Source organism: Manis javanica, chromosome 6, assembly GCF_040802235.1.
Source record: "Manis javanica isolate MJ-LG chromosome 6, MJ_LKY, whole genome shotgun sequence".
NCBI classification, from domain to species: domain Eukaryota; kingdom Metazoa; phylum Chordata; class Mammalia; order Pholidota; family Manidae; genus Manis; species Manis javanica.
This window is the reverse complement of record NC_133161.1, coordinates 69,559,701-69,586,794: the sequence shown is the minus strand read 5'-3', so window position 1 is coordinate 69,586,794 and position 27,094 is coordinate 69,559,701. Positions and strand designations below refer to the sequence as shown.

Genomic DNA, 27,094 nt, shown 5'->3' with positions numbered 1-27,094 from the left:
TCTTTCTATCTTTTAGTGTCTCCAGTAACATATTAGCTGGAGGATATACTAAGCAGTAAATTTTCAAAGAGAACATAGAGAGCTTGAGAAAGAACAGGATATAGATAGAATAAATAGGCTGTCTGATCCCTGAAAAAAGGGGAGATGCCATTATCAAAACTTTAAATAACTCTGAGTTACTTACAATAACAATTACTCTGAATGTTCATGTTATTATGTTATTAAGCAAATTACTAGGCAGAAAGAATATTGTACAATAATAAGTCATCTCCCACTACACCGAACTGGTAAATCTAATATACTCAAATATATACTGCATATACTATGATATTTAAAAAGAAATATCTGTAGTATTTCTAAATTTAAATATATACAAATATATAATATATACATATAAATACATATATAAATAATATATACATAGGCACTCCTGTGTCCCTTCACACTATCTGAAAGTCTCGATTTGTTTTTTAACCACGTATCCTCAGACCTGTTGAAAACAATGTGTCCCTTTACCAGGGAGAGGGGTGCCATATAATGAGGTTCAAATGTAATAATCATAAAATTGGCATATTGTCTCTAATATACTAGCAAACAATATATCAAAGTCCAGGCCATCAATATAGGAAGTCTATTCCTGCTTTGAAGTTTGGGGCAATTTAGGGGTGTACAGTTTTTCTTAGGTTAAGTTAATGCTGAAATGGAAATCACTTGCAAATCTTTCAATTCAGGAAGAAAAAGAATCATGATACTTCTGCTGAATCTAAACAGCCTTCCTTCCTTCCACAGTACCCTGGCCTACTAGTTCTCTTAAATACCAGTGATCAGGCTCACCGATCTTTCTGGAAAGTTAAGAGTGACCCTCTGTCCAGGTTTTCTCAAAACCATCCCTACATGCTTAATGGTCCCAGCATAACTATTAATGAAGCGCACTTTCACTGACAAAAGTGCCTCAGTCTGCATGATAAATGATATAGTTAGCCTGTTTTAGGTTAAGGTGACAATAGGAAATTTTATTAATGATATGAGTTCATTGCTAATGAGACTGAATTAAGAAAGGTTTAATTATATAGTAACTTTTCCATGATGCAAGCTGCCTTTTACGGGGGCAGAAAAAATGCTTTATTAAATGAAACTCTTTTATATTTTGCAACTCTTTCCAGCAGCTGCAATTCAGGGAAAAAAAAGATTCAATTCAACTGAGATTTAAAGAAAAAAAGAAGAGACACAGAATTTGAGAAATTTCTGAAAGAGGCTTTGTTTTTCTTAAAACAGGGTTTATTTGAGACATCAGGCTATGATTGTGTTCTCTGCTACCCAGAGAATGGCACTGTACATCAGTTTTCAGTCAAAATTCTGCTGTGGACATCAGCATATCATTCTGTTCACATGTGGCTTCTCGAGTGTGAGCTGTCATCCACCAGACAGAGTTTTTTCTGTGTTATAATGTCCATGGCAGTGCCTAAGTAGCCAAGTGACAAAACCAATAAGCTCAAAACGCTATCACTGCAGTTGGCTTAAAGGCAAAGTACATTGAACCGCATAGAGTCAAAGTTATCTTCTGATTCAGTTAACGTTTATAGAAAACCTATTACACGCCAGACATTTTGACACAAATTTTTCACTTGATCCTAACAACAACCTGTGAGGGATGTGTTACTTTGCAGATGAGAAAATAGAGCCAGAGAGCTTAAGTGACTTCCTTAAAGTCCCTTAGCTGATAATTGATGGGAGATTGATTCAGATCCAGGCTGACTGATTCAGCACATGTGCTCTTTCTGCCCCCTCCTCTGCTTACATTTCTAGCTCCAGGCTCTGGTGTCTGGCTGAGAAGAGAGTTTTTAGTTGGGAAGAAAACCAATTCCTGTTTAAATAAACTAAGAATCCCACATGGGGGTAAAATGGAATATTCCTATTTAACTTGAAAAATCATCAGCACTTGCCTTAGAAAAAGAGTGGGCAGACAGCATCATCCTTATCTGTTTTTCTTTTCCCATCTGCCCTTAACAATTTTACTAAGGCAATTGTGCATTTCAGTGGGAAACTTTCTATTATTGTACTGCCTCAAGACAGCCTTATCTCCTCCATTTCATTTATTTTTGAAGCTGTAAACTGGCTACGTGCTGCAGTCCTTTCGACTTCAAATTGGCTCCCAAATGAAAGAGTATCAGGAATCCAAAAAAGAGTGGGAAAATTTGAGATTTTTTCATGTAGGTTTCAAGGATCAATGAGATTTTTGATTATCGAGACCTCTGCAGTGTACCTACCAGACATTAACAAAGCCCTGGGATCCTGTGGCTGTGGCTGCCACACATGTCCAGACTTTTCACACGTGGGATGGAAGATTGTCCCTACTGGGGAGCAAGAGAATCCTGACCCTCCAAAGACTGCAGTCTTGCTACTGTGTGAAAGCCTGCCATTTCAGAAGGCCTGCCATGCTGGTCAGCAGGCCTGAGAAGACCTGAGATCTCATTCGCGGATGGTTCCTGCCCTGCTGCCCGGTGACTGAAGCTCAAGCTTCAGTTGCCTTTAAGGAGATCTTGGGAGCTGGAGTTCCCAGTAGCTCTTTGTACTACAAAGAAGCACCCCATCCCATCATACCAGAACTAGCTCTGGAGCAACAAATTCTGGGGAGCGGTTTTAACAAAATAATGTTTTCGTTGATTACAGGGACTGGCCTCGGAGGGATTTGGAGGGTGGGGAGAATGATTTCATATGCATATAAACACCTCACATTGTAAAGAGTTGGTGAATACTGATCATGGGGAATTCAGCTGTAAACACACAAAGAGAGATGAAACAGGTCTTAGGCTTCCTATGTACCTCAACACCTTGTCTCTGAGTCCTGCAAAGAGGAGATTGAAAAGCAGAAGCTTAACAGGGAGGTGTATTTTTTTAAAGCAAGACGGCCCTGGGGAGTGCATTAGTCTTGTCTACTCCTTCTGGAGGCCTGGGGTGGAGGGTGCATGTGCGTTCTGTATCACAGCTGTGGTTGTGATCGTGGACCCAAGACTATCCATTTGTCAGAATTCACAGAGCTCTGCACTACAAAGAATGAATCAGTCATATAGTATACAACAGGTTTTAAAAAATTGACCAGAATTTGGGAAGAACCCCGAATAGGAAAGAAACTGTAGCCAATAAATCTAACTGTTTTACAAATGACTAACATAACCCTGAGGAGGTGGAGAAGGAAAGAAGGAACTTAAGCTACTTTGATTGAATGGTGTAAGGTTAAAGGCAAAAGAGAACCACACACAAATCATGTACTTAAGAAATTTGTTTCTGTAATGAATATGGATTCATAACTCAGAAATTATTTTTGTGTATACTGGGATTGGACAAATCAATGCATGTATTGTAGGCAATAAGAGCCAGTTTCTCATGTCTGCAGTAGAAAGAAGTTAAATACAAGGAAAGAGAGAAGGCTAAAATAAACCTGTAGTGTTGGGTTGGAACTGTAGGCATCTGTATGAACTTAATGGTTTTTAATGTATATGCAGGTACATAAATACAGAAATAAACTGAGATCTGTGTATACACACTATATATATTCTCAAGCCTGTCCATGAAGAGGGACTAGGGGTGGCACCCCAGCAGCACTGAGCAGAACTACCTCCCAGATTGGTATCTACTACCATTATCTATTAAAAGGGATGAGGAGAACTTGGGGGTATGGTTGGTTGTGGGACTGGGACAGGAAATACATGAGATGAGATTCTCTCCTCTTGCAGTGGCAGAAAATAAGCAATGCTCTAAGAAGGGTAAGGGCATGCCCACAGAGCAGAGACCAATGGTCAAAGTTGGAAAAGTTAGCAAACTTAGAAAAATTTACAAAAGGAAAAGCTAGAATTGGATTATAACCCACAGATTATAATAAATATCCATGAAACCATATTGATATAAATAAGTATTTGAGTAAATATATAGATGGAGGAAAAGAAAAGTTCTTCCTTAGAGAAGTAGTCCAATTAATAAATAAAGTAATAAGGATAGTGGAAAATCACTGTTAGAATACTAGTAAATTCTTGTGGGCAAGATCCACTGAAGGAGACTAAAATTGGTGGGTGCAAGTCTGAGGAGAAACACAATATTTGCGTTTGAAAGTACCTCTTTCAAAATGTTTATTAATTATAAATGGGGAAAGAGTAACTTTTGAGTGGAGAAACCTGGCAGGCACCACTTTTACAAAGTTAGCAAAGTTAACATAACCCATGATAGGATAAATTGACATCATATACCCCCTGATACAATACACTGAGAGGGACACATCACATTTGTACTATTCTTGCCAAAAATACATAATCTCAATCTGATCACGAGAAAACATCAAATGAAACCACCCACAATGATAGCCATTCTAAAAAACAATGGACCTTCAGAAATGTAATTTCACCACAGGTCAGAGAAGACTATAGAGAAATGACAGCTTGCAACATGAGATCCTGAAGAGGATCCTGGAACAGGAGAGGGACATTTTAGTTGAAAAACTGGAGATATTGAAATAAAGTCTGTAGTTTAATTCATAGTAGTGTACCAAGGTTGATTACTTAGTGTTGTTAAGTGTACTGTGGTTACTACATAAGGTACTAACATTAAGGGAAGAGGTGTGAAGCATCTAAGGCAAGCCTCTGAGCTATTTTTGCCTTGTCTTACTTTTATGTAAGTCTTAAATTCTTTAAAAACAAAAGTTCTTAAAACTGGAACAAAACTACCTGAATATTAAGGCAGTTATCTTTGGAAAGTGAAAAATATAAATGATTTTTATGTACTTCTCTGCTTCTAAAATCTATTCAATGAGCATGTATCTTCCAAAAAGAAATGTTACTATTTTTACTTTGGGTCAGGAAATTGTTTAGGTGTCACTTTGATTGAGAAAAATTGACACATTTTTATTTTAAAAAGCACAAAATTTGAATAACACATGTTAGAAAGTATCTGAAAGCTCTCATAGCAAAGAAGATCTGACTTTTTGTAGGAGAAATTCCATGCCAGTTACTGCTGCTTTTCTATAGAAACTTGAATTGTCATCGATTCATTCTTTTTGTTCTAATTACAGGCAAACTCGTACCAATTTTGGAAGCTGAAATGATCCCAGGTATAATAAGCAGATGTGGAAAATGTCTTCTTTTGAATAGCTGAAGAATATCACAATACTATCTTTTACTATTATGCTCAGCCATAATGTCATATATTGATTTTCAATTTTCAAAATACTATGAGTCTACAAAATATGCTTGTTTATAAAAGACTTAGATTTTCCTTGGAAGATTTGGAAGGCACTGTAGGATTTCACAGTGCCCCCACGTCATTATTTGACATGTTATTATATAATTCTGTAGCTGTGATAGATAGGACTGAAAGGAAGTCTGTTTCCCTTTAGGCTTCTGGTCAAATGCCAAGGAATAGCTGAAATTAGGAGAAACAGGATTCCACTGTTATCATTACATGGAACCCAAAGCATCCCTGTGAAAAAAACATACATCTTATTTTCTAAGTAATTTGAAAAATTTGTTTAAAGTTGAAGTGAATATAATTTCAAAAGAGTTGCAGAGAAACTGAGCAGGTGATCAGTGAATTAAATGGAAGGCTCATACGATTTTTAAAAAGCCTCAATCATTTTTTATCCTGGCTCTTCTCCATGCCCCTCACATCCAGAATTGTATTTCACATGGTGAAGAAAGGATGTAAAGTTTTACTTCAAAAATGTAGCAAAGAAGGTAGGAGAAGAAATTTTGAAAGCTTTACTAAATAGGATACATTTGAAAGGTATCTAATTGTGGTAGATTGACAGATCATGATAGATAGGTGATAGATATGATGTCCACATTAAGCAATGTAATGATGACTTGAACTGAAGAATGCTTTGACACTATCAGTTTTTATTTAGTAATCAAGCTGAATGTAGGCTGGATCTCTGAACAATAGTTTTCTGGGAAGCAGTAAAAGAAAAAGATTATTTTTTATTGCACTTATTGGTATCAGCTTAGCATTACATGTTTTTTTTTGCTTATTTCATATTTTACTTCATCTCAGTCATTTGTGGTTAAAAAAAATCTCATCCTTTAATGATGAACCCTTGGAAACATCAGTCTGTTCTCCTGTAGATCTTTGTCAAAGGATCGTAACTTGGGGTAAAGATTTGTCCACTATTCACAGAGCTTTCAATATCAGAAGTGATGGAGCAATTTTCCTTGACAGAGACTTAGAATCTTCTTTAGCCTGTAAACATGATAAAACTTGGCATATTTCTTGTCTTTAATACAGTTGGTCTTCATACATTTGAATTTCATGTATGTTGAGTCAGGAGACGATTGCTGGCACTTGACAGGTGCGCCTATTCAAAACGTGACATGGAACTTAGTGGTGTTCTGTTACTGCAGCTTTTAAAGATGATTTTATTTGGATGGGCTTTGACCCCGTTTTTCTCATGCAGGTTTTCATTAAATCTAGAAAGATGTATAAAATACACAAACACCTCAAGGGGCATTAAGCTGAATTTTTTTATAAGCACAATATTTGTACAGCTCACCCTGGATAACTGAACAATTTTGGCTTCCACTCTCAATCAAGGAACTGAATTTCAATGTTATTTTGACTAAAATAACTATATTATAAAATTATTTATTTTGGTGAAGAGTTAATACAATTAGCCTATTAATTAAATTGTAGAAAGGCCTTTGAATGTTTCCGAATTGATAACTTGTTGCAAGATAACATAGCCCTAGGGTAACTGTCTTAGAGATTATTTTTTTCCTCCTCTTTGAAAATGTTTTAGGAAGTTGGGCTCAAATGATCATATTAGCACTGATAATGAATCCCCAACGGCTCTTATTGGGTGCTGCTTCACACATTAGATGTCATGCAGTTGACACTCACTACAGTTGTAACTGCACGCACAGTGAAGTGTTTGTCCGCAAAGCAGAATGGCTACACGGGTGTGAGTAGATGGAAAAGCAGGGTAGGGAGCGGCAAGGCAAGTGCTGGATGGTCTGTAAGTGTTTGTTTGTTTGTTTGTTTGTTTTGGTATCATTAATATACAGTTACATGAGCAACATGTGGTTACTAGATTCCCCCCATTATCAAGTCCCCACCACATACCCCATTACAGTCACTGTCTATCAGCGTACTAAGATGCTATAGGGTCACTACTTGTCTTCACTGTGCTATACTGCCTTCCCCATGCCCAACCCCCCACATTATGTGTGCTAACCGTAATGCCCTTAATTCCCCTTATCCCTCCCTTCCCACCCACCATCCCCAGTCCCTTTCCCTTTGGTAACTGTCAGTCCATTATTGGCTTCTGTGAGTCTGCTGCTGCTTTGTTCCTTCAGTTTTTGCTTTGCTCTTATGCTCCACAGATGAGTGAAATCATTTGGTACTTGTCTTTCTCCACCTGGCTTATTTCACTGACCATAATACTCTCTAGCTCTATCCATGTTGTTGCAAATGGTAGGATTTGTTTTCTTCTTATGGCTGAATAATACTCCATTGTATATATGTACCACATTTTCTTTATCCATTCATCTACTGATGGACACTTAGGTTGTTTCCATTTCTTGGCTATTATAAATAGTGCTGTGATAAACATAGGAGTGCATATGTCTTTTTCAAACTGGGCTGCTACGCTCTTAGGGTAAATTCCTGGGAGTGGAATTCCTGGGTCAAATGGTATTTCTATTTTTAGTTTTTTGAGGAACCTCCATACTGCTTTCCGCAATGGTTGAACTAGTTTACATTCCCACAGCAGTGAAGGAGGGTTCCCCATTCTCCACATCCTCACCAGCATTTGTTGTTGCTATTCTATTCTATGTTGGCCATCCTAACTGGCATGAGATGATATCTCATTGTGTTTTTAATTTGCATTTCACTGATAATTAGCAATGTGTATCATCTTCTCATGTGCCTGTTGGTCATCTGAATTTCTTCTTTGGAGAATGTATGTTCATATCCTCCACCCATTTTTTAATAGGGTTATTTGCTTTTTGGGTGTTGAGGTGTGTGAGTTCTTTATATATTTTGGATATTAACCCCTTATCAGATATGTCATTTACAAATATATTCTCCCATACTGTAGGATGCCTTTTTGTTCTGCTGATAGTATCCTTTGCTGTAAAGAAGCTTTTTAGCATGATGTAGTCCCATTTGTTCATTTTTTATATTTTCCCTTGCCCAAGGAGATTCGTTCAGAAAAAAGTTACTCATGTTTATATTCAAGAGATTTTTGCCTATGTTTTCTTCTAAGAGTTTTATGGTTTCACAACTTACATTCAGGTCTTTGATCCATTTTGAGTTTACTTGTATATGGGGTTAGACAATAATCCAGTTTCATTCTCTTGCATGTAGCTGTCCAGTTTTGCCAACACCAGCTGTTGAAGAGGCTGTCATTTCCCCATTGCCATATATGGTTGAGTTTATATCTGGGCTCTCTAGTCTGTTCCACTGGTCTATTGTTCTGTTCTTGTGCCGATACCAAATTGACTTGATTACTGCGGCTTTGTAGTAGAGCTTAAAATTGGAAAGCAAGATCCCCCCTGCTTTATTCTTCCTTATCAGGATTGCTTTGGCTATTTGGGGTCTTTTGTGGTTCCATATGAACTTTAGAACTATTTTCTCTAGTTCGTTGAAGAATGCCATTGGTATTTTGATAGGGATTGCATTGACTCTGTAGATTGCTTTAGGCAGGATGGCCATTTTGACGATATTAATTCTTCTTATCTATGAACACAGGATGTGTTTCCGTTTATTGGTATCTTTTTAAATTTCTCTCATGAATGTCTTGTAGGTTTCAGAGTATAGGTCTTTCACTTTCTTGGTTAGGTTTATTTCTAGGTATTTTATTTTTTTGATGTGTAAGTTTTTTTTATGTGCCATCTCACTGAAATGGCCTTCAGACCATTCATTTGACATTTCTTCTGCCCATCTGGCTTTTCTCTTAAGCTCTCAGCTCAGCTTGGCTCTGCCTCTCAGGGCAGTACTTCTCTGACCTTCTGCATGACGTGGCCTCCCCAGTTACTCTCGCCAGGGCTATGCTACTTACTTACTTCTTTATCAGAATATGCTGATTTTATCTCTGGATGTAGCTTCTCTCTTTGCCTGTTTGGTGCTTCATTGTATCCCGAAGGCCTAGCAGAGTGCATAGCACATGGAGCAGCTTGTTAAATATTCCATTTAATGAGCTCATGGATCATGCCCTCAATGGTCTTGTGAAAGAGATAAAAGAATCTCCAGTTCAGAGGAAGGGAAATTGGCTGGAGAGATGACATGACATGTTAATATGGGGAAGCTAAACTTTAGACCTAAGTGTTTCTGACGCAAGTGCCTTCTTGCCCCATCAAAGGTTCAGTTGGTTGGCTTCTTAAAGAACTTTGGATAAATTACTTTCTCAGAATTGTCATAATGTCATTAACCTTTCTGCAGGCGACTGTTCTCATATTAAATTTGTATAAGTAGTACACCACCTGAAAGAAAATTAATATTTAGATGAGCTAACCTACACATACATTCTAAACAATAAAGGTGCAATTTATTTGCCTTCTAGGTTTCTTTCCCCTGAAAATGTTTCATGTTTTTATCTTGGTATTTATGTTCAGATGTTTAGATCTTCTCTACATCTAGGGCATTTCATTCTTTCTCTAGTGATTTCCCTCAAACTGTGGTCTTTTCAATAAAACATAAAAAATAACGAGAGCGTGATTTTTCTACCTTGACTTCAGTACTAAATTGGGTAAAACTGAGTTGATGGAAAAAGTAGCATGACCTAATGAATAAACAGTGTAATTTTGAAGAAATTAAATATTCAAATTATAATGGGGTTTTAAATTCTAGTTTTTTGTCTTGCATGTTATCCACTTAAAAAACTTGTTTAGTAATATATTTCATGAAGCAGGTAGGTATAATCAGATATCAAATTTCATTAGCCTTCTGTCTTCTGGTAGCATTTTCACAGATACATGAATATTTATTATTCAGTGACTGTAAAGTGAAGTGACTATTTTCCATGCAAAGCTTAAAAGAATAGCTGTTATATATATATAATGTAATCATCAATGTAGTCAAATACTTCTTTCCTTCTAGGTCCAGCGAAGATTTTCTTTCCTGCCTTCTGAAGTTTGGGTGGCCATGAGCTGGGCTTCAGCAATGATTGGTGAACAGAATGCCACATGTCACTTCTGGACACAAGCAAAGAGTGCTGTTGGTGGCATTCCGCTTTTCTTCCCTCAGTGATTATGAGGCTCAGAGATGGAATCTCCCTAAAGGTGAACATTGAGGGTAAATCACATAGAGCAGAGTTCCCAAGCCAACCTGTACTGGTCATGTAGCAAGAGCAAGAAAATAGAGGGTAAGCAACTGAGAGTTTTCTGTTGGTTTTTATAGCAGCATGACCAAGACCTTCTTACCTGATGTACATATTTAGATACATTAATACAAACAAACTTGCTGGTAACTGTATTTCCTTTGAGTGATGTTTAATCTGAAAAAGTGATTGAGAAGCAAACCCAGTCGAGGTAGAGTCTAGGTGATGATATGGACAAAAACAATTGATTCAAAGGTGACCAGACCTAGTTTCAACTTTGCCACTACCTATGTCTGTGATCCTAGGCAATTTAATTCATATAATGATCTCCTAGTTTTATCATGTTTTATACATGGTGTACAGATGGTTTGAATCACCTTGCTCCTAAAATTTCTTTCCCAAACATTAGCCTTGAAAAAATTATCATCTTACTCTTTCTTGGGGTAATAGAAGCACTTAGGTGTCAAGAATAATCATTTAAAATTAAGTACTTCTTTAATTCTTGTGGAATAGAAATTTATTGTGGCCTTGATGTTTCTTAATGTTAAATCTATTATACAGTTTATGTGGTTATAGACTTAAGAATTTTTTAATTCATTAATTTATTTATATTTTTTGAAGAACATTATGTTTACTAGGCTCTCCCCTACCCCAAGTCTCCCCCACAAACTCCATTACAGTCACTGTCCATCATCATAGTAAGATGTTGTAGAATCACTACTTGTCTTCTCTCTGTTACAAAGCCCTCCCCTTTCCCCCACCCCCCACATTATACATGCTAATCATAATACCCCCTTTCTTCTTCCCCACCCTTATCCCTCCCTACCCTCCCATTCTCCCCAGTCTCTTTTCCTTTGGTAACTCTTAGTCCATTCTTGGGTTCTGTGATTCTGCTGCTGTTTTGTTCCTTCAGTTTTTTTTTTGTTCTTATACTCCACAGATGAGTGAAATCATTTGGTATTTGTCTTTCTCCGCTTGGTTTATTTCACTGAGCATAATACCCTCTAGCTCCATCCATGTTGTTGCAAATGGTAGGATTTTTTTTCTTCTTATGGCTGAATAATATTCTATTGTGTATATGTACCACATCTCCTTTATCCATTCATCTACTGATGGACACTTAGGTTGCTTCCATTTCTTGGCTATTGTAAATAGTGCTGTGACAAACATAGGGGTGCATCTGTCTTTTTCAAATTGGAGTGCTGCATCCTTAGGGTAAATTCCTAGAAGTGGAATTCCTGGGTCAAATGGTAAGTCTATTTTGAGCATTTTGAGGATCCTCCATATTGCTTTCCACAATGGTTGAACTAATTTACATTCCCACCAGCAGTGTAGGACGGTTCCCCTTTCTCCACAACCTCGCCAACATTTGTTGTTGTTTGTCTTTTGGATGGTGGCCATCCTTACTGGTGTGAGGTGATATCTTATTGTGGTTTTAATTTGCATTTCTCTGATAACTAGTGATGTGGAGCATCTTTTCATGTGTCTGTTGGCCATCTGAATTTCTTCTTTCGAGAACTGTCTGTTCAGCTCCTCTGCCCATTTTTTAATTGGATTATTTGCTTTTTGTTTGTTGAGGAGCATGAGCTCTTTATATATTTTGGATGTCAAACCTTTATCGCATCTGTCATTTATGAAAATATTCTCCCATACTGTAGGGCACCTTTTTGTTCTATTGATGGTATCCTTTGCTGTACAGAAGCTTTTCAGCTTGATATAGTCCCACTTGTTCATTTTTGCTGTTGTTTTCCTTGCTCAGGGAATTATATTCATGAAGAAGTCGCTAATGTTCACATCCAAGAGATTTTTGCCTGTTTTTTTCTAAGAGTTTTATGGTTTCATGACTTACATTCAGGTCTTGATCCATTTTGAATTTACTTTTGTGTATGGGGTTAGACAGTGATCCAGTTTCATTCTCTTACATGTAGCTGTCCAGTTCTACCAGCACCATCTGTTGAAGAGACTGTCATTTCCCCATTGTATGTCCATGGCTCCTTTATCGAATATTAATTGACCATATATGTTTGGGTTAATGTCTGGAGTCTCTAATCTGTTCCACTAGTCTGTGGCTCTGTTCTTGTGCCAGTACCAAATTGTCTTGATTACTGTGGCTTTGTAGTAGAGCTTGAAGTTGGGGAGTGAGATCCCCACCACTTTATTCTTCTTTCTCAGGATTGCTTTGGCTATTTGGGGTCTTTGGTGTTTCCATATGAATTTTTGAACTATTTGTTCCAGTTCGTTGAAGAATGTTATTGGTAATTTGATAGGGACTGCATCATATCTGTATATTGCTTTGGGCAGGATGGCCATTTTGACGATATTAATTTTTCTTAGCCAAGAGCATGGGATGATTTTCCATTTGTTAGTGTCCTCTTTAACTTCTCTTAAGAGTGTCTTATAGTTTTCAGGGTATAGGTCTTTCACTTCCTTGGTTAGGTTTATTCCTAGGTATTTTATTCTTTTTGATGCAGTTGTGAATGGAATTGTTTTCCTGATTTCTCCTTCTATTGGCTCATTGTTAGTGTATAGGAAAGGCACAGATTTCTGTGTGTTAATTTTGAATCCTGCAACTTTGCTGTATTCCGATATGAGTTCTAGTAATTTTGGAGTGGAGTCTTTAGGGTTTTTTATGTACAATATCATGTCATCTGTAAATAGTGACAGTTTACAGTTTAACTTCTTCTTTACCAATCTGGATTCCTTGTATTTCTTTGTTTTGTTTAATTGCCGTGGCTAGGACCTCCAGTACTATATTAAATAACAGTGGGGAGAGTGGGCATCCCTGTCTGGTTCCCGATCTCAGAGGAAAAGCTTTTAGCTTCTTGCTCTTAAGTATGATGTTGGCTGTGGGGTTATTGTATATGGCCTTTATTATGTTGAGGTACTTGCCCTCTATACCCATTTTGCTGAAAGTTTTTATCATGAATGGATGTTGAATTTTGTTGAATGCTTTTTCAGCGTCTATGGAGATGATCATGTGGTTTTTATCTTTCTTTTTGTTGATGTGGTGGATGATGTTGATGGATTTTTGAATGTTGTACCATCCTTGCATCCCTGGGATGAATCCCATTTGGTGGTGGTATATGATCCTCTTGATGTATTTTTGAGTTCGGTTTGCTAATATTTTATTGACTATTTTTGCATCTATGTTCATCAGGGATATTGCTCTGTAATTTTCCTTTTTGGTGAGATCTTTGCCTGGTTTTGGTATTAGGGTGATGTTGGCTTCATAGAATGAGTTTGGGAATATTCCCTCCTCTTCGATTTTTTGGAAAACTTTAAGGAGAATGGGTATTATATCTTCTCTGTATGTCTGATAAAATTCCAAGGTAAATCCATCTAGCCCGGGGGTTTTGTTCTTGGGTAGTTTTTGATTACCGATTCAATTTCATTGCTGTAATTGGTCTGTTTAGATTTTCTGTTTCTTTCTGGGTCAGTCTTGGAAGGTTGTATTTTTCTAAGAAGTTGTCCATTTCTCCTAGGTTTTCCAGCTTGTTAGCATATAGGTTTTCATAGTATTCTCTAATAATTCTTAGTATTTCTGTGGTTTTCATGATTTTTCCTTTCTCGTTTCTAATTCTGTTGATGTGTGTTGACTCTCTTTTTCTCTTAATAATCTGGCTAGAGGCTTGTCTATTTTGTTTATTTTCTCAAAGAACCAGCTCTTGGTTTCATTGATTTTTTTCTATTGTTTTATTCTTCTCAATTTTGTCTATTTCTTCTCTGATCTTTATTATGTCCCTCCTTCTGCTGACTTTAGGCCTCATTTGTTCTTCTTTTTCCAATTTTTATAACTGTGATGTTAGACTATTCATTTGGGTTTGTTCTTCCTTCTTTAAATATGCCTGGATTGCTATATACTTTCCTTTTAAGACTGCTTTCGCTTCATCCCACAGAAGTTGGGGCTTTGTGTTGTTGTCATTTATTTCCATATATTGCTGGATCTCCATTTTAATTTGGTCATTGATCCATTGACTATTTAGAAGCGTGTTGTTAAGCCTCCATGTGTTTGTGAGCCTTTTTGCTCTCTTGGTACAATTTATTTCTAGTTTCATACCTTTGTGGTCTGAAAAGTTGGTTGGTAGGATTTCAATCTTTTTGAATTTACTGAGGCTCTTTTTGTGGCCTAGTATGTGGTCTATTCTGGAGAATGTTCCATGTGCACTTGAGAATAATGTGTATCCTGTTGCTTTTGGGTGTCGAGTTCTATAGATGTCTATTAGGTCCATCTGTTTTAGTGTGTTGTTCAGTGCCTCTGTGTCCTTACTTATTTTCTGTCTGGTGGATCTGTCCTTTGGAGTGAATGGTGTGTTGATGTCCCCTAAAATGAATGCATTGCAGTCTATTTCCTGCTTTAGTTCTGTTAGTATTTGTTGCACATATGTTGGTGCTCCTGTTTTGGGTGCATGTATATTGATAATGGTTATATCCTCTTGTTGGACTGAGCCCTTTATCATTATGTAATGTCCTTCTTTATCTCTTGTTACTTTCTTTGTTTTGAAGTTTATTTTGTCTGATACTAGTACTGCAACTCCTGCTTTTTTCTCCCTATTGTTTGCATGAAATATCTTTTTCCATTCCTTGACTTTTAGTCTGTGCATGGCTTTGGGTTTGAGGTGAGTCTCTTGTAAGCAGCATATAGATGGGTCTTGTTTTTTTATCCATTCAGTGACTCTATGTCTTTTTATTGGTGCATTCAGTCCATTTACATTTAGGGTGATTATCGATAGGTATGTACTTATTGCCATTTCAGGCTTTAGATTCGTGGTTACCAAAGGTTCCAGGTTACTTTCCTTACTATCTTAGAGTCTAACTTAACTCACTTAGTATGCTGTTACAAACACAATCTAAAGGTTCTTTTCTATTTCTCCTCCTTTTTCTTCCTCCTTCATTCTTTATATATTAAGTATCAGATTCTATACTTTTTCTCTATCCCTTGATTGGCTTTGGGGATAGTCAATTTAATTTTGCTTTTGCCTTGCAATCAGCTGCTCCACCCTCCCTACCATGATTTTACTACCTCTGGTGACAGCTATCCAACCCTAGGAACACTTCCATCTATAGCAGTCCCTCCAAAATAGACTGCAGAGATGGTTTGTGGGAGGTAATCCTTCCTTCAAATTTAAATGATAATCTCACTGGATAAAGTAATCTTGGTTCCAGGCCCTTCTGCTTCATGGCATTAAATACATCATGCCACTCCCTTCTGGCTTGTAAGGTTTCTGCTGAAAAGTCTGATGTTAGTCTGATGGGCTTTCCTTTGTATGTGATCTTATTTCTGCCTCTGGCTGCTTTTAACAGTCTGTCCTTATCCTTGATCTTTCCCATTTTAATTACTATGTGTCTTGGTGTTGTCTTCCTTGGGTCCCTTGTGTAGGGGGATCTGTGGATCTCCATGGCCTGAGAGACTATCTCCTTCCCCAGATTGGGAAAGTTTTCAGCAACTACCTCCTCAAAGACACTTTCTATCCCTCTCTCTCTCTCTTCCTCTTCTGGTATCCCTATAATGTGAATATTGTTCCGCTTGGATTGGTCATGAAGTTCTCTCAATATTCTTTCATTTTTAGAGATCCTTTTTTCTCTCTGTGCCTCAGCTTCTTTGTATTCCTCTTCTCTAGTTTCTATTTCATTTATTGTCTCCTCCACCGTATCCAACCTGCTTTTAATACCCTCCATCGTGTTCTTTAACGATTGGATCTCTGGCCTGAATTCATTTCTGAGTTCTTGGATGTCTTTCCGTACCTCCATTAGGATGTTGATGATTTTTATTTTGAACTCCTTTTCAGGAAGAGTCACGAGGTCCATATCATTTAAATCTTTCTCAGGAGTTGTATTAACAATTTTACTCTGGACAAGGTTCCTTTGGCGTTTCATGTTTGTATATGGCGCCCTCTAGTGTCCAGAAGCTCTATTCTGGAGCTGCTGAGCCCCTGAAACAATGTCAGGGGTCGCAGGGGAGCGGTACTGGTGCCTGGGGGGAGGAAAGAGCTGTTCACCGCCTCCTGGCTCCTGTGCCTGTCTCCACTGTCTGAGCCAGTGGGCCGGGCACACAGGTATAAGTTTTTGTTCCAGAGCAGCCAGATATGGATCCCTGCTTTCCACAAGCAGCCAGAATCCCAGTCTCCCCAGGAACTCTGCCTGTATTAACTTTCCAACCTGGTAGTCATGCGAGTCTCATGAAAGCACCATGAAATGTAGGTTTGTGCTCCCAGTGCAGATCTCTGGAGCGAGGTATTCAGCAGTCCCAGGCCTTCCATTCCCTCCCTGCTCTGTTTCTCTTCTTCCCTCTGGTGAGCTGGGGTGGGGGAAGGGCTTGGGTCCCGCGGAGCCACAGCTCTGGTACGTTACCCCGTTCATTGAGGTCTGCTCTTTTCTCCCTGTGTGTGCAGTCTGATGCCGTCCTCTTTCCTGTTGCTCTCTCAAGATTAGTTGTGCCAATTAAATTTTATACTTGTATCCAGTTTTAGGAGGAAGCCTCTGTCTCTCCTCTCATGCCACCATCTTTAATGAAGAATTTTTAAATGTTGATATTCTACTTATTGAACATATTTATCCTGTGAGTTATGAAGTTATAGCAATCTCCCATATATTTTATAGTTCTCAACTTTAAAGAAGCACTTTATCCAGATAATGAGCTTCGCTGGATACTGTTGAACTTGAAAACATTCATCTAGCCATCTGAAACATTTTGGAAAAAAGCTGTATTCCCCCTCTCTCCTAAGCAGATCTTCATTAGTTATTTCTATGTGTCGAATATTATTTATTTAAATTGTGATTGTAAAATAGTTACATATAAATACATAAAATAGTTCCAAGTGAGTAGTTAAGAGCAGCTGCATCAACAGGAATTGCTCAGAAATTTAATACCTGCTGAATAGCAATTAGGGATAAGTCAAAGGAGAGAGTCCATTTGTCCTTTAGATAGAATATTGGAGCGATTGAACAACTAATATTTCCTTAATTAAGGAAATGACATATTCCCTTCTCTTTAGTACCTAGAATCACAATTCATAAAGATGGACTGAGAATCCACTAGTAATGAGGTGGTTGTTTTTTTTAATTAAAAAAAAGCCAATGTAAAGTCATAATTTTTTATTATCTAGGCTTGTAGAAGACTATTGAGGGATAGCACCTTCCCGTGTTCCTTCTCCTCCAAAATAAATTATTGGACTTTATAGTTTGTGGAACAAAAAGTCTTCTATATGACAAAAATTCCATTGTATTGCCAATAGGAATTATGATCAATATTTTTACATTTCGGCCCTTTGGAAAATAAAGATTTATTTTATTGCATCTTTCTCCCATTTAAGAATGATAATTTTTTTCAGTATTAAAGTTTACATTTCTGTTGACATGAAGATGTCCCTGAATTAATGAGTGAAAGGAAATTTAAGTGCAATTGTGGGTATATGTAGAATCAGAAGATCTTTTGTAATAAAATATATAAACATACGTATATACTTTTTTTCTCTTCAGCAAAGACCAACCAGTTGAGATAGCATCCAGTTTTCTTCCTCTAGAACTCTGAGTATGTGATGAAGCCTGTTAAATTACTTTAGTATATACAAGTTAGCCTGTTTTATCTTTATGTATGACCCAGAAGGAAGAATTAAATGATGAATTAGCATCAGTATGTCCCTAATCAGCTATTACTTATGACTCACTGGACACTAACACATCAGTGTATAGACTAAAACCATCATAGTCCCAAGAGGTAAGTTACCTAGCTAAGAGTGAAAACACCTTCATAATAAGGATGCATTCTCTGGAAGACAAAGTGTATGATGCAGCATAGTCAGATTCTGATCCGAATATAAAGAGCCATCTGCAGCCATTATTGTCTGCATTGCTATCTGCATAGATAATGACTTCTGTAGCACAAAGACAAATTAGAAACACTCTTCTCAACAAATTAATTAATTCACCCGTGAGTCATAGAACTTTTCTTCTTCTCCAAATTAAAGTGGCAAATATGTAACATAAGAGACCATATGCCCACTTTGTATGTTGTCTTTCAACAATATTAAAATTCCTATAATATATGAACTTGTATCACAAATAGCAAAGTTTATCAGTCAGAGTATTATGTTAAGAAATGGCTTTGGCTAATTTGAAGAGAAAAGGAATCTGTTTGAAGGCTGTCCACATAATCATTCTAGAATCTGGGGATTAAGAAAAGAAAATGGATATGGACAAGAGAAGGTTGACCAGAGAGCAGGAAGTACAGCCAGTCACAAGTCACGAGCACTCTGGTTGGGCGCCACTGGCACTGCCACTTGCAGACCCCAAAGCTGATGTTTTATTTTCTCTGCCAGACTATCAATACGGAGCCCTTGATGCTCCTGCCACCAGACTCCACATCCATTTCCACTGAACAATTGATGATACAGATTCTCAGTTACTTCCATCTTTCCTTTTCTTTTTTTAAGTTGAAGTATCATTGATATACAATCTTATATTGATATTAAATATACAACACAGTGGTTGACCAGTTCCCCATATTATTAAATCCTCACCTCCGCTAGTGCAGTTACTATCTGTTAACATAGGAAGATGTAACAGAATCATATCTTATATTTTCCATGCTGTACTACTGTCCCTGTGACCAACTCGTATTATGACTGAGATTTTTGTGCCCCTTTATCCCCTCCCCAACTACCCACCCCACCGCCATCCCCATGGTAATCACTAGTCACTTCTCAGTGTCTATAAATCTACTGCTGTTTTGTTCCTTCTGTTTTGCTTTGGTTTTATATTCCACGAACAAATGAAATCATATGGTATTTGTCTTGCTCTGCCTGGCTTATTTCACTGAGCATAATATCCTCTAGATTCATCCATGTTGTCGCAAAAGGCAGGACTTCTTTTTTAATGGCTGAATAATATTCCATTGTATGAATCCTATTTATCCATTAATCTCTTGATGGGCACTTAGGTTGCTTTCATATCTTGGCTATTGCAAATAGTGCTGCAATAAACACAGAGGATATCTTTTTAAATCAGAGATTTTGTTTTCTTAAGGTAAATTCCTAGAACTGGAATTACTGGGTTGAATGGTATTTCTATTTTTAGCTTTTTGAGGAAGCTCTCCACAGCAATTAGGCAACTTTTGAAGTCCTGGTTGGAAGTATCCAATTGGTGGAGTCTGGATTCTGAGTCTATACCCAAGCTACTAGGAGAGCAGGAAGAGAGTGTCTCCAGCCCCTTTGCTTTCTGGGGTGGGAAGTAATTCTTATACAATCAAAGAATGCCCCCAAATGGGCACAGCTGTCTGGGAGCTGGGTACATAAACACGACTAATACCCTCCATGCATGCATAGCGGTGCCACTTTCCGATGCAATGGCAAAGACATATGACCAGCTGAAAGATGCTTTATAAATATTTTTATTTTAAAATGTGCTTTTATTGCCTGAAAATAGTGGAATTTTGCCTTAAGTGTCATGTCATAAATTGGTGAACTTTCATTTTACATTATCTCTTAATTATCATAACTATGTACTATTTTAAAGTTCATGCACAAAAAATCAGTAGTTGGACTGTTGTGTTTTCTTACAATTTATCTTGAGAGAACATGATGTACTTCAGAGTGATTTAAATTTCCTATAAAGTTACATCTTCCTTGGTGTATCAGATTACGTTCATTCATTCACTCAGTAACTATTTATTGAGCACCTAGGCTCTGGGAATAAACCAGGGCACAGGACAAATAGCCCTCATTCTCATGGAACTGATCATTTACAGGCACCCCTCATTTTGCTGCACTTCACAGATAACTGCATTTTGCAGCTTGAAAGTTTGTGGCAGCTCTGAGTCCAGCAAGTCTCTCAGTGCTGTTATTCCAACAGCACCTGCTCACTTTGTGGCTCTGTCACATTTTAGTAACCTCATAATATTTTGAACTTTTTCATTATTATTATGTTTGTTATGATGATCTATAATCAGTGATTATGATTCGCTGAAAGCTCAGATGATAGCCTTTTTATCAATAAAGCATTTTTAAATTAAGGTGTATACATTGCTTTTTTAGGTACAATACTAGTGTAAACATAACTTTTAAGTGCACCGGGTCACGAAAATACTCTTTTGATTCTCTTTATGGCAATCCTTTCTTTATTGCGGTAGACTTGAACTGAACCCTCTACATTTCTGAGGTGTGCCTGTGTTTTGCCAATAATTATGCATGGTTTTAACCCCATGTTCTTTCGAGCCCTCAGATTCAGGCATGGAGTTGAGGAACTTACATAGCATCTTGTTCCATCTACCGCTGGAGAGTTCACCACTTGTCTGGGCATCACTGAAACTGGTGCAGGGTCTGTTATTCATGAGTGAGTGAAGTCAGTTTAAACTACCATTATCCTACGTGTTTTCCCAGATTTGACTTTCCAACTATGTGTGTTACTGTCTCCAAGGTCTTATTCCTTGTACTAGTGGGTACAAAGCTTTGAAAGGAGGGGTGAGCATGAGGCGATACCATCTCCTGATGCGACTGCAGACGTGATGTAGGTCAGTGGGTTTGGGGCATACATTTTAGCTCAGTTCTTCCCTGACCTATTAGTCCTCACCTATGTGTCTGGAGAGGTGCTACTTTTAGGCTTCATTATTGGAGTTTTGCAGTTTGGAGTGGTTTTATTTCACAAGCCGTTTTCTCCCTATTTTTCTTGGTTTGTAAGAGCCGAGAATAAGGCACAGAACAGTTCACATTGGCGAGAATACAGCCAGATAAATTAGGTAATTTTTCTTCCTTTAAAGTATTGCTCTTAAGTTCATCTTCTTTCTTCAACATTCAGCTTTCCTCTTATGGAAGAAATACACATACGGCTTCTTTCCCTCCCCTTTACTGTTACACACTTTGCGTCCGCGGTGCGGCTTCTCGCCTCGCCCGCCTTTCTTTCCTTTCGAACCCCGTCTACATCACGACGGGTCATGTTAAATACACGGGGACCCATGTATTTCCTCAATTCTGGAGAATTTTTAACTCTTCAAAACCTGCCTCATTGCCATTTTCTCCATTTTTCCTCTGGGAATATTGGACAGATGTTGGAGTTTTCATTTTCCGTACCTCGATTTCACTTTCAGTTTTCTATTCTTTGTCTCTCTGTCCTGCATCCTAGATGGTTCATTCAAGCGGATTCCACCACCCGGAGATCTCCCGTTATTTCACTCCTGTCTGTACACCCAGGACCCCCAACATCGCAAAGCTGGTGCTGGTGCAGTCTGCAGTGGGCCACCGTGGCCTTCCTGTGATGTGGGGGTTTAAATTTCTTTTTTCTCTTCTCCCAGTGCCAGTCTTCTTTCCTTACCAGTTCTGCTGTATTTCGTCAGCTAAAGTTAATAGTTAGAAAGCTGATCATGAGAAATGAAGGTAACCAGACCAGAAAGGCAAATGGGTTTGACTTTGTCACTCCACCTACGTGTGCACTCTTGACTTAATTCATCCTCGAGTCTCTCTCAATTTTACCTATGAAGATATGCAGACCAGAACCTTGCATTTATAAAACAGTATGTTGGAATGAGATGCTATCTCATTTCCAGTTCAAAAATCTATAATCCTCTGAACAAATTAGAAAATTTTAGCTCTGAAAAATCCACAGTAGACTTAAAAAGCAGAGTTTCTAAGTTACTAATATTTATCATTGGCCTTTCATGAATGAGAATGAACCACCTGTTCTGAAAGATATACATAAAGTCTCTCTTTCCTCTGATTTCCTTTATCAATAGATACAAGAAAACAGAAGTGAAGAAAGGTGGTAACTATACCATCAATGGCAGGAAAATATAAACAACTCAGGAACACTAGGTTAACTGGATGTGCCCAGTTGCCTATACCAGGAACAAGACGCCCTGCTCTCTGACCGAGTAAGTCCTTGATCTGTATGCCCGTTAAACTCCCTGGGAAATGAGAAGCCGTCACTTACATTGCTGACTTGAGTGGGTTACACGTCTTGTTGTAGAGCTCTCAGTGAAATGCAGGCTTCTCAGCTAAGGACAGGAGTCACGCCTAATTACTTAGAAAACATAATTCTTTTTAAAAAGTCTAGGTTTCCTGAAATGGAATGCCCTACTTACCGATTAATTTGGGTCAGAGATGCTGATAAACCTCTTATGCTTCAAAAATGTGAATGGTGTTGGAAGAGGAGGGCAGAAGTAGCAAATGTTTCCTTCAACTTTTCTGCCACTTGTGCCTGATTAAGGAGCATCCATTCCTGGCAGTGTGGGCATAGCATTCCATTTTAACCCACTGTCTCTCAGCTTTATAAAGGGGAAATTATAAGAATTATAAATTAGCAACAATTTTTGGCCCTTAATTAACCTAATGGCTACAGTATTGTGCCTCCAATATTCAAAGCTCACTAATAACTGAACTTGGTCCCTTATTAATCAAGCCACATATTTTTATTAAAAGCTATGGTATCAGCTCTGGAGTTTTTAGTGAGAGGTGATAAAAAAGATATGTTCTCTTCTCAGGGAACATTAATTCATTCTGCAAACACTTCTTAGGATCTACTGTTGTGCCAAGTGCTCTACAGAAAACACAGGTGTTTAACATAAGGCCCCTTATGTTGGTAGTCACCAAATATATCTTTCTTGAAAGAATCAAACAGAAATATTTTATTTTTGATAGTTAAAATTTTCTTTTCTACGATTTTCATGTTCTTTTATTATTAGGAATTCATACTCTACAATATAGAAAAACTGAGTATGCCGTGGCATATGTGGTCATCAGAGGCCACATGGACATTCTTTGAAGATGTATCAGATTTTAAAAAGTTCCTCATTGGTAAGTAAGAAACGGGTTTTAAATACCAGCTAGTACAGCTCCAAGATATATGAAGTTATAACAGCTTTCGGTATGTATCAGAACAAAAATGTAACAGTCATGAGTAAATATTCATGGTTATGTGACACAGTAACCCATTTTGAGGTTACCTGGTATAGATTAGTACCAGTAGGAATTGTTTAATTACAAATTAGTTTCACTTCCTGAAAACACACATCTTTCCATTACTAGGAACAAAAGTAAAACTATGTATTGAGTAAATCAACACTCACACAATTAAAAAGCAAACTACTTAACATAAGTTTTTGTACTACCTGCCCTTAGAATGCCTGTCTTCCAAAAAAGTTTAATGTAATTTAGGTTATAAAGATTATATAAATACAAAAATGACTGAACTCTTTTCTATGTATATATATACATATATATACACATATATATAACATATATTCTTCACCCCTTTGCATTTTCTCACACACATATTTAACTTACATTAAACCTTATTAGATGAGAATGTCCTGGTGATTTATTCCAGGGCATATGAAGATACAGAGAACTTAAGCAAGTGTATTAAAATTATAGTAGCCTTAAATTTGAATATTAGAATGCTGTAGTTTTATGAAACTATATAAAGTATACAGAGCAACCCCTGCACATTGTTAGAACACTTACCTGCAGGGAAAAGAATGGAGAATAACAATGATCACCTACCTTTTTTCAAATATATGATTCATATTTGAACTATCAGAAGATGGAAGGTCAATAAATGAGGCATGAATTTACCCATACAGATTGAGAACAAACTTGACATATACAAAATGTAGATGATCTTCCAAGCATCCGTTGCCATTGAAAAAATATTATCCTCCAGTTGATTTACCAATTTAACTTTATGTTGCCTGAGCTTTTTTCTATTAAAATTTAAGTGAAAGGTTTTCAGTTAGGAAACTCAGTTCTACATCTCTTAAAAGAACACTTACCATCAGTATAACTGTAGCACTAGGCTAGCTTGTACCAGCTCATGAAAGCCGATGGTGCAGGTGTCTTCACAACTCCATATTCAGTGGTGTCACATTGGGTAGCTTGAAATCAAGTGTAGTGGGAATATTCACACCACAGAAGTAAAAAGCTACTACAAATCACACTCCCACCTCACCCTTCCAAGCCCCAGAGAGTTGGTTTACAATTATACCACTAAATACAAGCATATAATGAAAGTAAATTAGAGATTTGCTTGGAATCAAAACCCAACATTCCAGTTAGAGAAAAATTTAAAAAGTATTTTTCTCTGAGATTATAAAAGATTAATGTGTTTCTTTTCAAAACCCACTATGCTTTGTTAAAAAATTATTGAAGGATAATGAAGTTAATTGCAAAGAATGAGTATCTATTGACTATTAAGACACTATGAAACTTCAATAATTAAAATAGTGTGATACAAGAGTAAAGAATTGGATAGAACAAAATACATATACCAGAAAAAGACCCTATCATATACTGTAACAATATATAAGGGGAGGGAAAAGAAAGTGTTATTTAATATTTACTGTGAGAATAACTAATCGGCACTTTATAAATTAAAAAAGACCATCTGTGCCCCTCACCTCACATCATAATAGTTTCAAAACAGAATAAAGTTAAAAATATATAGAAAAAAATTTAACTATAGTAAAATGAAATAGAGTATTTATCAACTGTTCATCAAATCTCTACAGGCAACGGAACTTCTAAGTTTACCTTTAAACTTCTGCTTCTACAAAGTTGAAGTTTGTTGCTCTCACTCTAATAACTCAAACAAGCCAGATAGATATACTGAAGAAATCGTAGATTTAACAAAAAATCCCACCAGTTTGTTAAGGCTGTAACTGCATGAACTAAATTACAAAAAATTAGCCTTTCCTAGAAGACAAGAACTACTTTCAACCTTGGCAGGACAGTAGAGGGGGAGAAAGCAGCCAAACTTTGGTCAGCAGTGTCTGGGCTAGTGTGACAAATCAGAATTCCCAAGTGCCACAACCACACAACTACAAATACAACTATCATTGGGTACCAGGAACCCACTCTAATGTGATACCCTTTTATTACGACAACAACTCTAGGAGTTACCTAAATATAATTTTTGTTCCCATTTTACAGATAGTGTAATTGAGGTGGCAAGGTCATAAACACAAATTCATAATGTGAGTGGCGGAGCCAGGATTTATGCTCAGGCAGTGTGACTTTGTAGCTTCTAGTCTTCACTGTCGTATCATTCTGCTTCCCGGTAAATGTTCAAAGTTGATTCATTACTATGGGCTGATGAAGTTATTTACTGACTCAATGAACCCAAATTATCAAGCAGTTTTTCCACTTTCTCTACAAGGAAGCAAATTCAATACATATAATTTGAAATTTAAGAGCATTTAGAAGCAGAAGCTTCCCATGGGTGTAGGTGCTTGGGTTTTCTGCTCATTCTGTTTAAAATGTTACATATTCGTTTTAGATTTAATGACTCTCTGCTCAAGATTTAATTTGCATGCTATTTAAATTTTATTGATAATACGTATAATCCTCCCTTTTCTCATTTTAAAGACCTATGCCTGGTATCTGTAGGGGATGGTACAGGTAAACTATGGTTTCTATCCTTGCAAATGTTTCAGTGCGCTTCCAAAGACCAACTCCCAGTGAAATGGAGTGAGTACACATTTTGCAGAAAAAAATGGACATTTGGGGTTTTTAGAAATTGTTCTCTAAACCTTTGGCATTTAAATGTAGAATTTATAGTGTGTCACCCAGCACCCAAAATCTGTAAGTCTTATGTTGTTTGAATGAAACTATAATGTAAATATCTTACCTGTTCAATTATTACAATGAACTTTCCAGACACCTATAGCAATGAAGTTCTTTTCAGGATTATAAAGCATTAGAACATTTCTATATTTGATGTTTCCTGCCAATTTTTTCTGGGAGTACTTTTTCCTAGGGGTCTGCACAGAGAGGAAGAAATGGGTGCCAACAGATCTAATGGGGAAGGCCAGGTTCTTTTAGAGTTCCCTGCCTGCCAGGAATCTCAGCCTTAAAGGCAATGATGAGAGGGGGAGATACGAAAAGCTGGCTAGGGACCTGTTTTAGGAAGTTCTGAAAAATTGTATAATGAGAAATACTGGACAGTGCAGCAATGAGAATCACTTTTACAGCCCCTGCAAACTTTTTCCTAAAATTCCTACCTCCTTATTAACAATCTGATATTTAAATAGTGTCTTAGTATTTAGCAAAGTGAAAAACCTCAGTCTTCCAATCCATTCTTCTTTTGCCATCATTAGTTTCCCTAAGGCTTTGAGCTCATCTAATTCTATTGTTCTCTTGTTTTCATCTTCCAGTCTTTTTCTTTGGCCTTCTGCTCTACCCTTTTTGGAAACTAATTATTGACAATGACTTCTCAGTCTTCCCTGAGCTCTGATGTCATAATTGGCACAGAGTGCAGTTAAATAATTCTTGAAAATTGAATCAATCTCTACTTGTCTGACAGAAATTTCTAAGTGGAGGTCATATCATCACCTCAAAGCCTGAAACCAACTTATTGTCTTGCCTTTAAAATAACTCCCTTTTCTGAAATGCTTGTTAATGACAGGGAGAACTAACATTTGAGTGATTATCATGTGTCTGACACTTTCCAATATATTATTTCCCTCTCACAACAATCTTTTAACATAGGTGATTTAATGAAGAAACAGGCCTCAGAACACCGCAGAAGTGAAGGAATGGAGATTTAAACCCAGGTCATACAACTCCAACCAGTGTCCCAAACATCACACTTCAGGCCTGTCTCTTAAATGCTGAGTTGCTTAGCCCTGTCTCACATCTGGTGTTTCCACCTGTCAAGGAGAGAACCAAAGGATGACAACTGCAGCCACACAAGACTGGCCCTGAATTGACAGGTAGTTAGGGGCGAGCAAGAAGGACTGCAAACTTAGTAAAATCAATATAACAGATTTATAACTAAAAATATTAAGAATTAAAGTTTTGAAATTGCACTCATGAT

The 27,094-nt window shown here is 37.3% G+C and overlaps 1 long non-coding RNA gene across 1 annotated transcript; it reads left to right on the top strand.

Moving 5' to 3' along the window:
- The first annotated feature begins 10,094 nt into the window (after window positions 1-10,094).
- LOC140849912 (uncharacterized) lies at window positions 10,095-27,081 on the top strand. Its single transcript, XR_012132301.1, has 3 exons — window positions 10,095-10,342; window positions 22,017-22,154; window positions 22,965-27,081. It is a non-coding gene; the product is annotated as an uncharacterized lncRNA (long non-coding RNA).
- The last annotated feature ends 13 nt before the right edge of the window (window positions 27,082-27,094 follow it).